Source organism: Nyctibius grandis, chromosome 5 (assembly GCF_013368605.1).
Source record: "Nyctibius grandis isolate bNycGra1 chromosome 5, bNycGra1.pri, whole genome shotgun sequence".
NCBI lineage: Eukaryota > Metazoa > Chordata > Aves > Nyctibiiformes > Nyctibiidae > Nyctibius > Nyctibius grandis.
In genome coordinates, this window is record NC_090662.1 from 77,841,301 (window position 1) to 77,854,308 (window position 13,008).

Here is a 13,008-nt window from a genome sequence, read left to right on the forward strand (position 1 = left end):
CCAAACTGTAGCCAAAAAGTGCAATGTCCACTTCAAGGTATCACCAATTGCATTATTGTCCCAATTCTTCAGACACAAATTATTCACCTCCAAGTCTTGCAACTTTTGTTGGATATTGCCCATCTTGCATTTTCTACCGCTAATCTTTGGTCCAGGTAAGAGTCCTATTAAGAAGGGTTGAAGTGAGTTACATGCAGATTGCCAGGCTGGAAATTTTTTGCCAAAATACACAGCTTAATTGGGCAGGGAGATAACACATAGCATGTATCCACACTAGGCTTGCCACAAGAAAGAAAGAAGTTGTATTCTTAACAGCGAAAAGACACATTGACCTTGCGAAAAAGCAGTTTTTGAGGTAGGTCACTTTCTGCAATACAGAGATTTTTACCAAAATGAGCACACAGAGTAAGGCTCCCGCTCAATTACACGTCTTAGGGAAAAGAGTGGTAGGGAACAAACATGCCTACAGGTAGCAGCAACCTTTTTTTCTCTCCAGTTTAACAGCATAAAAGTGGCACCACTCTGTTGTGTGTGAAAGCAAAGCAAAACAAATCAGGTGAGGTGTTTCACTCTGCTCAAAATTTTATTTCTTGAAATATCTGTAGCATAAAAACATATTTTAGGAGAAACTTTTTTTTCCCCTTGGCAGTGCAAAACAGCCCAAAACTCAGCATATTTGGCTTCCTGAGAATTTTTCCTGGCTGAGTACTCACAGACTACAGAGCCTCTCTATTATAATTTTTGTAATTCCCTTTCTTGACCCCTTTCAAATGGGATGACTAGAGAAAAAGGTAGCAGATAAGAGAAATGGAACCCCAAGGATCCTCTGTTTATCAGAAGGGTGTTTGAAGAAAACAATGCACTGAGATGGCCTTAATTTGCACTGAAAGCCAACGTAGGTTTTGGGAGATTTAATGGTTTTACCACCACATCCATCCTCTTTGATCTTGGCGTGAACACATGTCAAGAAATCTGGATCTTAACAACCGAATGGCAGAGATGTCCTGCAAGAGATGCAGTCCTAAATAACCAGAGGGGGACAAAATCATACCTGTGAATAAAGTGTGAGTCTTCTGACAAAAGGAAGCTTAACCATAGATACAGTAGGATGGTAGGTGATTCGTGCTTGGAAAAAATAATTTATTTAGATGACACTTACTTGCAAATTATTTGATCTAGTTGAAATCTTCTAATAACACAGAGGATAAAAAGGCTGCTGTCAAGACACATTTCACCTACAAGTTGAGGGGCTGGAGAATGAATGCAATACAGTGATCTTGTGTACCCAAAACTCACACAGCATAAAGAGACCACTTCTAAATAGACCAGATGATACATTTCTTACAAATAAAAGTCAGGCAATTTTTTAGATTTTCAAGAGCTTCAGAAAGCTTCAGAAATCAAATTCAGGTTAGAAAGTCACAGGAGAGAGAAAACTTAAGAGTATTTCAGAGAACAAGTAGATCATCCTTAGAAGCAGTGACAGAAAATGAAAACTACTATCTATGATCTAAAAGACAAATGATGAACTGCAAGGGAAAACAGAAGAAAGGCACCTTTGCACTGCCAGATTCCCCAGCCAGCTGTGAGATGTCAGGTTAGCCAGGTGTCAAAAGCTCCACAGAAGCTATTAGCACCACTAATCACTGTATAGCACAGAGATGCCCATAGGTGATACTGAAGCTCTTAGATCATCTTTACACTACAGGAACAATTTTTTTATAGCAGGCTGATCCTTCCAAATTTACAATACCTGAAATTTAACTCCAAGGCAGAGCCTGGGACAATTAATTTGCTAAATCTGTACAATCATAAACCTTAATTGCAACATTCTTCAGTTCTGACAGTAAGACTGAAACAATCAATGCCCTGCATTTCACAGGGAAAACCATCACTAATTCTCAGTTGCTCTCTTTCATGAGTCTCTGGAGTTGCACCATGGCTAAATGCAGAGGTTTCGGCAGCAATTTTAGGTTTTTTTAGAAATTCATGCCTTTAGCAACTTAGGGGAAATTTTTTTTGCCCTTTCACTTGTGCAGGAAGAATTCTTGTAGGATCAAGTTGTGAGTTGCACAAATTCACTGGACTGATTTACAATGCAGCTTGAGAAACCACTGAAGGCACTGTGAGACAGTGGCGGGATGAGGGGCAGGGGCAGGAAAAAACAAGAATTCTTTTGTCCTGTATCGCTGCCAAGGCCTTCACACTGTGAAATTCTGGCCTCTTGGCAGGAACATTTAAACTACCTTTTTTAGGAAGTACTCCAATTTTAAAATTTAGTAATCACAACAGTTACAAGCAATTTTCCCCAAGATTTGCATGAAGTCTCACCTGAATAATTTCAGGCCATCTCTCCAACTCCTCGTGGGTGCTTTACCAATACTCTACTATTACCCTTCAAAGCCCTTCTTTTCTTTCCCCTTACTTATGGTTCAGTCCAACCTGCAGTGTTGTCTTCTGAACTGGGAAGCTTATAATAGGAACAGATTTTCCAAGGTCACCAAGCAAGGAGTAGTAAAACAAAATCCTGGTAGTCACCATCAGCCTTAACCCATCACTTCTCTGAGAAAGTCCCAGCTGAGAAGATGGTAATGGAGAAGTGAGGACTGGGAGGATCACTTAAGAGGGAGAATCCCAGCCCAGCATGGAAGAGAAGGTCTAGCATCACTTACAGAGCAAAGATTTAGGAACATGGCTTACCTGAAAAAATCATCTCTTATAAAAGTTTATCTGAACACAGTTAGTTTAGTCAGGAAAGTCAGCCAAACTCTCTAGCAACATGGGAAACTTTACAGCATAGGACAGGGACCAGCTAGTCCCTCCTTTCTATTTGCTATAAGGGAGGTACTGAAAGGTTTGCAGGAAGTAGAGAAGCCGTTAGTTATTAGGAAATAAAATGGCTCCAAGATACACTGGACACACACAGTCATGACATTATAAAACACAGGAGAAGAATTGCAACAGCTACAGACAAGTTGACACAATAGCTAAGATGAGGCAATGTAACCAGTTTTTTATTTGACAGCTATTTCTAGAAGATATAGCCTGTTCTTTACACAGCGGGTTTAGCATTTTTATTAATTTGCAGTTGAATAGAAAGATGAGTCACTTTATCACAAAACAACTTCGCCATAAATCAGGTTTCAGCCTGTGAAAGCAGAACTGCTGTGCACACAACACTATCTATTAAGACAATTTAGCACTCCTTTCCTAATGCCTAGGAAAAAGAGCCCCTTTATTCCAGAGTTTATTATGTCTCCGTTTTCACTGAACTAGCCTAACATGATGCTTTCATGGTCTTCTCCACATATCACAGCAAACAGATTTCAGGCTGTAGCTCTTCCTCATGCCCTATCCTAAAGCAAAATCAATCAGTCCAGCAAGAAAACCAAGAGCAGAAGAAACTCAGAATAAAAATAACTTCCTCTCCCCACAGAGGATATACGTATCTCAGCTTTATCCAACTTCTTTTCTTGAAAAGTTTGGTAAACTACAAGTGAAAATACGTATGTTTTACTCATATAACTTGTCCTCCTGCTTATGAAGGACAATATTGACACAGTCAAGACACAGTAAAAATGACAAGCTCTTTTCTATATAAGGACCTTAAATCACAATCCTAAACAAACAGACTGAGTAGCTACTAACCTCCTATTGAAACAAGCCTCCCTTGACTCACAGGGCATTGTAGGGAGGAAGATGGAGGAGAAGGACATGAACCTCCTCAAAAAGAAAGGAGCTCACTGATCTCCACCCTGGATCTCCTATTTGTGCTACCCATCGGTATGGGTAACCTTCCAGCTCAGAGACCCAGGAAGGGCCCTTGTTTCCTATGGGGCTCCTGACAGATGGTTGAATGCTGGTCCACTTGAGCAAAGCTGTGTATCAAGGGACCAGCTCTGACCTGTCTGCGCTTCATTATTCTGTATCCACTGTAACTTCCATTTCTCATGCAGGAGGCACTTTAGCCCACAGGCTAAAAAAAATAATCAAATACCAGTTTGATATCATTGGAGCATGACACCTGAAATGAACTAATTGTTTTCTTTCCTGTTATTGTGACTCCTAGAGCAGGTGTTTTATAGACTGCCAATGAAGAGAGAAATTTGTGCAAGCTACTGTGGAGGCTTTTCTCCCTCAAAATTACATGAAGACCGCTCTGATTAAATACTATCCCACATGAATAAATATCCCTGTCAAAGAAGTATTCATTGCAGGGTACACCTGATGGCTGTTGTACAGCCAATGGATGAAGCACACATGCTGATCTGGAGATCTTCATGACACAGCTGAATTAAACCTGAACTTTATAAAGTGTTGCATAAATGTCCTACTTCTCTCTCTGTAAAACCTACTTTTCACCTCAATAAGCTTCAATCAACTATCTATTTTACTCTCCTTTTTCTACCTAGACCACCACACGTGCTGTGGTTTTCCTTTCAGAGCACACACAGCTTCGTCAACTGGTTATACACAACCTGAAAATATTCCACCATGTCACAATATACAATAACTTTGGTGATGCTACATTTACACGGGAAAGCCAGTCTGGGAATTGATGGGTAATTTTCTCTTTTTTTTTTTCCTCTTTAATTTACAAACATATTTTCAGACATTTTACTGAAATATTTAGATTTCTTTCCATCAAAAATCCTGAAGCAAAATGTTTCTCCTGGATTCAAGGTCACTCAGAATCAACTGGGATCTGTCATTTTGTCAAATCTTGTCTTATTTTGACAATCATCTGCATCCACCTATATTGCCACTATGCCAAATGACAGTTCTAGCTTATGTAGGTCTTGTTCTCATTATCACTATCAGTTGGGCCTCTTGATGGACTGTATCTCCCAAGAAACACACACTCATGCGAATCCTGGCGTATGCTGTGACTTCCACTCTTCTAGGGCTCTTTGGATGCAGAGCAGGAGGCATGTAAATGTGATTCACCAGGACAAAATAGCTTGGCCACTGACCCCAGCTCTCAGTGATCAATGAAGACATCTCTGAATTGTCGTTCCCAGAACTCATCAAAAGCAATGGAGGAAGACATAATGTCAAATTGGTCTTTTAAAAAAAACCCAAACCATCCTTTTGAAAACCAAAATTTTTCATAACCCTCCATTCTAGCACAAAAATGAGATTTTTTTTATTCCTATCCAGCACAAACATAAATGCTGAAGTTAGCAGAATTCCCTGAGGGAAGGAAATACCGAGTTTTAAATCAGCTCTAGTTATTCCTCCTCCTCATTTCATCTCAATTAGTGCTTGCTATGTATTCTACCATTAGATTTTCCTCATATATCTTTCCCAGCTAAATTTTTTACTTAAGCTGTTCTTTAAAACTCTCTCTGGTTTGCTGACTTATCAGAGATAGATGAGACAGAGCATGATGGCCCTCCCTCATGAGAAAGCATCATAATGTCTTTGCCTAAACACATGAAACTACACTGGGTTCATCTCCATTTCACATTTTGCTCTCGGTAGCCTGCGCACTTCTGCCCAGTTATCACTGAGCTGCATTTGCCTTTTCCTCATCCCTCCTCCTTCTCTCTCACCACCATGCCACAAAGCTGAACCTTATTTTGTTACCCACTGTCAACTCTTAACTTCTTTGGAGTGCCTGCGTAGGAAGTCAAATTGGTTTAGGTTGCTCATAAAACCCACTGCTCATTCTCTCAGAGTGGCATCTGCTCTCTGTGGCAGATAATATATGAGTTACGAGGACTGGAGAATCCTAGGCCAGGAGATGCTCTGAGCACTGAATTCTCCTGGCACAGTGCAATCACAGAAGTAAAATTAGACAGAACTGGAAAGGGAGATTAAGCTAAAAGTCTTCACTTTGTAAGTAAAAAAAAAAAAAAAAAAAAAAAAATAGCTTCACAAGCCTTTTAAAACCAGTTTCCTGCAACTTCAAGGTCAAATAAAATTCTCCATTTTGCAAGCTTCTTTAGACCAACTTCACAGAATTGTCTACATTTAATATACAATATTTTACATTGCATATTTTTATACAAGATATGAAAATACACTTAACATAAGAAGTCTTCTTTTTCTAATTACCTTCCTTTCTTGTTTCCTCATTTCCCCTTCTGTCTTCTCATTCCCTTTTGCTTATGCACTATGACAACTCACACATTACGTTCCAGTATAACGGCAACCTTTCAAAAAATCTGATGAAGTAATAGCTAATCGTGTCCAGTTTGAGGAGAGTAATTGGGTTATTTGCAACAAATGCCAAACCCTAATGCATGGGATCTGAGACAATGGGGTTCCATTACCCTATTATTTTGTTTCTTGCTTAATTACTGAAGTCCTGATAACCATACATAGATATTTGGATAGCAAACCATAACTTCAGTAGAGGAAATATTCTGAATTTCTGCTAAGTCTGCGTAGAAAATACAAATTTAACCTTTACTTGAAAGTTCTGCCCTCGGACCTCCCAGGTGCCTGTGTCTCATGGCAGAGTCTGGGGGAGCAAAGTGTTACCCCAGTAGAGGAAGATGGATTGAAGGACCCAGGCATAGCAGATCTACACAACTCCGCAGGACTGGATGGGATGCATCCAAGGGGGCTGAACGAACTTGCCAATGTCATTGGGAGAAAAAAGTCTGGTATTTTGGGAAGGTCATGGAGATTGAGAACAGACCCATGGACCATAAAAGGCAAATGTTGAGACCATCTTCAGGATGGGCAAGAAGAAAGAAACTTCCAGAGGTGACTTCTAGATAAACTATTCTGTTTCTAACTTTATTGACTTCTATGATTATAACCACATTTTATATCATTTTTCCTTTGAAAAAGACAAGGAAGAAGAACACAAACATATAAAAGGGGGAAAGGGAGCTGAAGATTAGTTTCTTTGCTGTGCTGGCATTCAGTTTTGGTTGCTATAAATGGTGTGCTGACCTCTGGCAAATATCCCTGAGTACAGGCCTTAGAAACAGCCTTCATTAACACTTCTGAAGATGATGAAAAAAAGTAATAATCAAAACTCAATACAGATTATCCTGTAGTTTAGGCAAAAAACAACTTATCGACATTATAGACGGACATAAATGCAACTAATTTTTCCAACATTCAAAACCACTGAGTTTCATGGAGTTATGCAACTTCTATATACATTCTTTCTTAGTGCACTAATCTAACACCTAGCTGCTTAGTACAACAAATCCTGGTTTTGGACAATAGATTACCATGGAGCCTAATAATTATTTTGGCCAGAGAGGCCTTCCTGAGATGTCTCAGCCTCCTGCCTCAACCTGCTCCCCAGAAAACAATTCCTTTTCACCATGGGAACATTGCCTGCTTAATGACAGGCTTATGAAAACCCAAATGAAATATTTTTATCTTTCCAGCATTGGGAAAGCCTCCAAATAGCTACCAAATGACTAAAATCAGGGAGTGTCTGAGCAAGGAGATTGATTCAGAAAGAAAAAGGCTTTGCCTTCCCCCTCTGGAAGCCACAGCCCATGAGCTGGCTTGTTCTATTTCTTTCATGCTGGAAGCAGATTTTTACATCTTTCTGAAGTGTTGTTTTGTCCGAATGATAACCCAAAATGTACTCTTACTACTCCAGTCATACTTCCATGCAGGTTTCTGTGGGAAGCTGGGATGAGCAGTGGCTCCTTTGCACACACAGCCAGTGCTCTTCCTTCTCCTGGCTGCCTGTCAATAGCTCTGCTTGCTCCCTCAAGGTTAGTAATGGCGACAGCCCCCAAAATACCAAAAAAAAAAAAAAAAAAAAAGGACAGCAAAAACCAATGGAAAGAGGCTCTGACTCTCCTTGTTGGATACTCCTGTCTCTCCCCACCGAATATATGAGGAGCAAGAACTATTTGGCCCTTAACTCTGAGGTGCCTCAGATGCATGGGCAGAGTGACTACATTATACTACTTTACTGTTACTGACACAGGCCCAAAAAGGGCCAAAAAGCAAGAAGGAAAGAGTACACAAAGTAAGAAACAATGACCTCTGGGCAACAAACCATCCCAGAGTCCACCTGTGAAAGGCAGTTTCAGCCAAAGGACATTCAAGGAGGTTTGTCTCCTCAGTTCTGACTGAGCTTCTCACCAAGAGTTGGGAATGAAGGACCGAAGGACCATTGCTCCTCCCTCAACACGTATGTTAAAAAGGAAAGATCTTTTACTGAAGCAGAAGAAAGAACAAATGGGATTTAGCAGAAAGGAAATCTTTTCTATAAAGATACTACTATCAACAAAACTGCCAGGGAATACCGACCTCTAACTCCTAACAGATGAAATAAATCAGTTTTTGTCTCATCTAGAGCAGAGATGAAGAGGTGAAGGTTCAGGGCAGCCTTGGTTGTAGCGACCATGAGATGGTAGAGTTCAGGATCTCATGTGGCAGGAACAGAATAGCTAGCAGAATCACAATCCTGGACCTCAGGAGGGCCAACTTTGGCCTTTTCAAGCAATTGCTAGGGGAAATCCCATGGGACAGGGTACTAGAAGGTAAGGGGGCCCAAGATAGTTGGTTAGCATTCAAGGACTGCTTCTTCCGAGCTCAAGATCAGAGCATCCCAACAGGTAGGAAGTCAAGGAAGGGTACCAGGAGACCTGTATGGTTGAACAGGGAACTGCTGGGCAAACTCAAGTGGAAGAAGAGGGTGTACAGATCATGGAAGGAGGGGCTGGCCACTTGGGAGGAATAGAAGTCTGTTGTCAGAGGATGTAGGGAGGCAACTAGGAAAGCTAAGGCCTCCTTGGAATTAAACCTTGCAAGAGAGGTCAAGGACAACAGAAAGGGCTTCTTCAAATACATTGCAGGTAAAGCCAACACTAGAGGCAATGTAGGCCCACTGATGAATGAGGTGGGGGCCCTGGAGACAGAGAATAGAAAGAAGGCGGAGTTACTGAATGCCTTCTTTGCCTCTGTCTATACTGCTGGAGGCTGTCCTGAGGAGCCCCGGACCCCTGCAGCCCTAGAAGAAGTCAGGATAGAGGAAGAATCCGTCTTGGTAGATGAGGGCTGGGTCAGGGACCAATTAAGCAATCTGGACGTCCATAAATCCATGAGCCCTGATGGGATGCACCCGCGGGTGCTGAGGGAGCTGGCGGAAGTCATTGCTAGGCCACTCTCCATCATCTTTACTAAGTCGTGGGCAACGGGAGAGGTGCCTGAGGACTGGAGGAAAGCAAATGTCACTCCAATCTTCAAAAAGGGCAAGAAGGAGGACCCGGGTAACTATAGACTGGTCAGCCTCACCTCCATCCCCGGAAAGGTGATGGAACAACTTGTCCTTGGTGCTGTCTCTAGGCACATCAAGGATAGGGGGATCATTAGGGGCACTCAGCATGGCTTCACCAAGGGGAAGTCACGCTCAACCAACTTGATAGCCTTTTATGAGGACGTAACCCGGTGGACAGATGATGGTAAAGCTGTGGATGTGGTCTATCTCGATTTCAGTAAAGCGTTTGACACGGTCTCCCACAGCATCCTTGCAGCTAAACTGAGGAAGTGTGGTCTGGATGATCGGGTAGTGAGGTGGATTGTGAACTGGCTGAAGGAAAGAAGCCAGAGAGTGGTGGTCAATGGGACTGAGTCCAGTTGGAAGTCTGTGTCTAGCGGAGTCCCTCAAGGGTCGGTACTGGGACCAGTACTATTCATTAATGACTTGGATGAGGGAATAGAGTGCACTGTCAGCAAGTTCGCTGATGACACAAAACTGGGAGGAGTGGCTGACACAATGGAAGGCTGCACAGCCATTTAGAGAGACCTGGACAGGCTGGAGAGTTGGGCGGGGAGAAATTTAATGAAATATAATAAGGGCAAGTGTAGAGTCCTGCATCTGGGCAAGAACAACCCCATGTACCAGTACAAGTTGGGGACAGACCTGTTGGAGACCAGCGTAGGGGAAAGGGACCTGGGGTCCTAGTGGACAACAGGATGACCATGAGCCAGCAGTGTGCCCTTGTGGCCAAGAAGGCCAATGGCATCCTGGGGTGTATTAGAAGGGGTGTGGTTAGCAGGTCAAGAAAGGTTCTCCTCCCCCTCTACTCTGCCCTGGTGAGGCCGCATCTGGAATATTGTGTCCAGTTCTGGGCCCCTCAGTTCAAGAAGGACAGGCAACTGCTAGAGAGAGTCCAGCGCAGAGCCACGAAGATGATTAAGGGAGTGGAACATCTCCCTTATGAGGAGAGGCTGAGGGAGCTGGGTCTCTTTAGCTTGGAGAAGAGGAGACTGAGGGGTGACCTCATTAATGTTTATAAATATGTAAAGGGCAAGTGTCATGAGGATGGAGCCAGGCTCTTCTCAGTGACATCCCTTGACACGACAAGGGGCAATGGGTGCAAGCTGGAACACAGGAGGTTCCACATAAATATGAGGAAAAACTTCTTTACGGTGAGGGTGACCGAACACTGGAACAGGCTGCCCAGAGAGGTTGCGGAGTCTCCTTCTCTGGAGACATTCAAAACCCGCCTGGACGCGTTCCTGTGTGATATGGTCTAGGTAACCCTGCTCCGGCAGGGGGATTGGACTAGACGATCTTTCGAGGTCCCTTCCAATCCCTAACATTCTGTGATTCTGTGATTAATTTTCCAGTGAAGAGTTTCAGATAGATACTATATAAATAAAAGAAGAGGTTTAATTGAAGATATTCTGATGTGTCAAAAAACAAAAGCAAAAAGTTATTGGTCAGTAAGTTTTTTTCTGGGTAGTCCTGAGAAGTTTTTTTAAGGGAAAATATTTTCCTGACCAGTAAAAGATAAATAAAAAGATATTTTGTCTTTGCTTTGTGAAATATTTACTAGCCGTCTTGATCATTTTCTGTCTTTCTACCAGTCGTCACATTTTGGCTGCTCTGGGCTTCTCTTTTCCACAGGTCTCTTTCCTTCTCCCCTGAGTGCTTTTTCCCTCAGCTCTGTAATATTCCACTTTTAAAATAAATACAGAGAAACTGCTGCTTCCCTAGAGCATTCCCAGGGGCAGCTATATAGCAGTTTCAATGAAATGCTTCTTCCTGGGTCATCAGCCTGACCCAAGGCTTTTTCTTTCATTTTTTCTTTTCTTCATAAAGTGATACCAGAAAAGATGCAACATTTAAAAGCCCTGTAAAGTGGGAAACCTGCACGGCTGAAATTCAGAATTCTTGGATTCTCAGCAAAAGATGACTGCAGAGAAATGGTAACATAATTATGAAACCTGAATTTCCAGGTAGCCTGAATAGCTTTGGTAGACTTTAATTAAATTACTTTAAAATGCATGAAATGCATCTTTATTGTTAAGAAGTGCAACAGTATACACTGGAATGATATTTTCATAAAAATTATTTCATATCACTCCACAGCCTCAAATTTTCACCCTCTGACTTTTCCACATATTCTGGGGAATTTCATAGTTAAGGAATAAGGGAAGGTATGTCCATCTACTTTCAGAACTGTTAAAGGTGCAAGACAGCTGGCTTTATTTATTACAATATACACTGTAATAATTAATTTAACCTCATGATACAAGCTTTTACTTCAAGAATGGTCTCTGCTAGACTAGGCCCTACAACAACTGGGCTTTAATACTATTTGTTGCACACTTTCTGGACAACGCTACACAAAGCTAAATCCACAAAAGCTTGTGATTTTTACTAACTTCTCCCATATGTTGTTCTTTTCCAATCCAAGCAATACAAAGCAGTTTCCAGCTCACTGCATCACTGTAAGGTAGAGAAGTAGTGTTGTACTTAATTCAGATTTAGGCACTGGGAAGTTAAGGGATCTGGTCAAAGATGCACAGAAATAGTCCCAGAGACAGCTGAAAACCAAATGGGATAAAATGGAGCAGAAAATATCTGCTATAGTGAATTTCATTCTTCTACAGGATCCATTCAGTGCCTAGTAATTCAGGCTGGAATGAAGATGTACCTGTTTTTGGGTGTCTTCCCTTTGATATATTAGGAACACCATAAAGCAAGATACTTCTGCAAAACATACACAAACCAATTTCTTAGTTGCTGCTCAACTATGAGTAAATCCTCCTCCTTCGCTGCTCAGAGAAAATAGAGAAAATGAAAACTGCTGCTGGAGTTGCTGAAAATGCTGAGGAATTTTTGAGTAAAATTCTGATGGCAATTAGTAAAATCAGGCTGCATCCTGCATATGCAACAGAAGGAAGCCAGGGAAAAAAGGGCAGAAAGACGCATATAAAGTGGTAGTCAAAGTAAATGTGCTCCCCTACATCTTTATTCCCAAACTATAGCTGTAAATGGGATCCACAGAAGACATTTGAAATCAGAAAAGATAAAAATTTCCAAAACTGGCTGTAGAATCGGCTCCACACTGACTCCTTATAGTGACGCCTCACATGCCTCTGAAATTAGGCAGTGTTTTGTCTTATTATTTGTGATATTAATAAAGGAAGGAGCTTATTATTTCTTCCCATACATATCCCAAATGCTCACTGTATCCTTTTTTTTTTTTTTTTCTTCCTACATATGATTGAAGGAGGCCACCTTTGGTCAAAAGGCCAAATGGGCTTTGATTCCCTTACAGGTTCTATAAGAGGATGGTGCCTGCCCTATTAAGAAAAATCTTAACATACATTTTCCGGTTACTGTAAATCCAGGCTTCTTGTCATTTGTTTTACAGCTCAGACAGAAGACAGTGAGAGGATCTGTGAATGTGCAGCAGTAGGGAATGATACTGCAGAAAACAAAAATTTGCGGACTGAGGATAATATGCTACTGGCAGGGGGATGTGGTGTGAAACTGTGAGCCTTTGGACTGAAAAAAAAAGAGCCTGGTGTTCAAGAAATATGGTTTTAAGGAGGGATTGCAGAGTAAGCTGGAGAAAGAACAAATGTGGAGTCAGAAGCAGAGGACAAGGAAGTGTTAACAGGGCAGACAGTTTAACACACCAGCTGTGTACTTTGGGAAGCTGTGAATAGAGAGGGCAGAAGGCTACAGAGGAAAAGGAGAGGAAAAGAGAGGGTGACTATCAGTGCAGCCAGAGGTTGCTGGGGACTAAATGAAGCTCTGGGGTTAAAGGAGGGTAA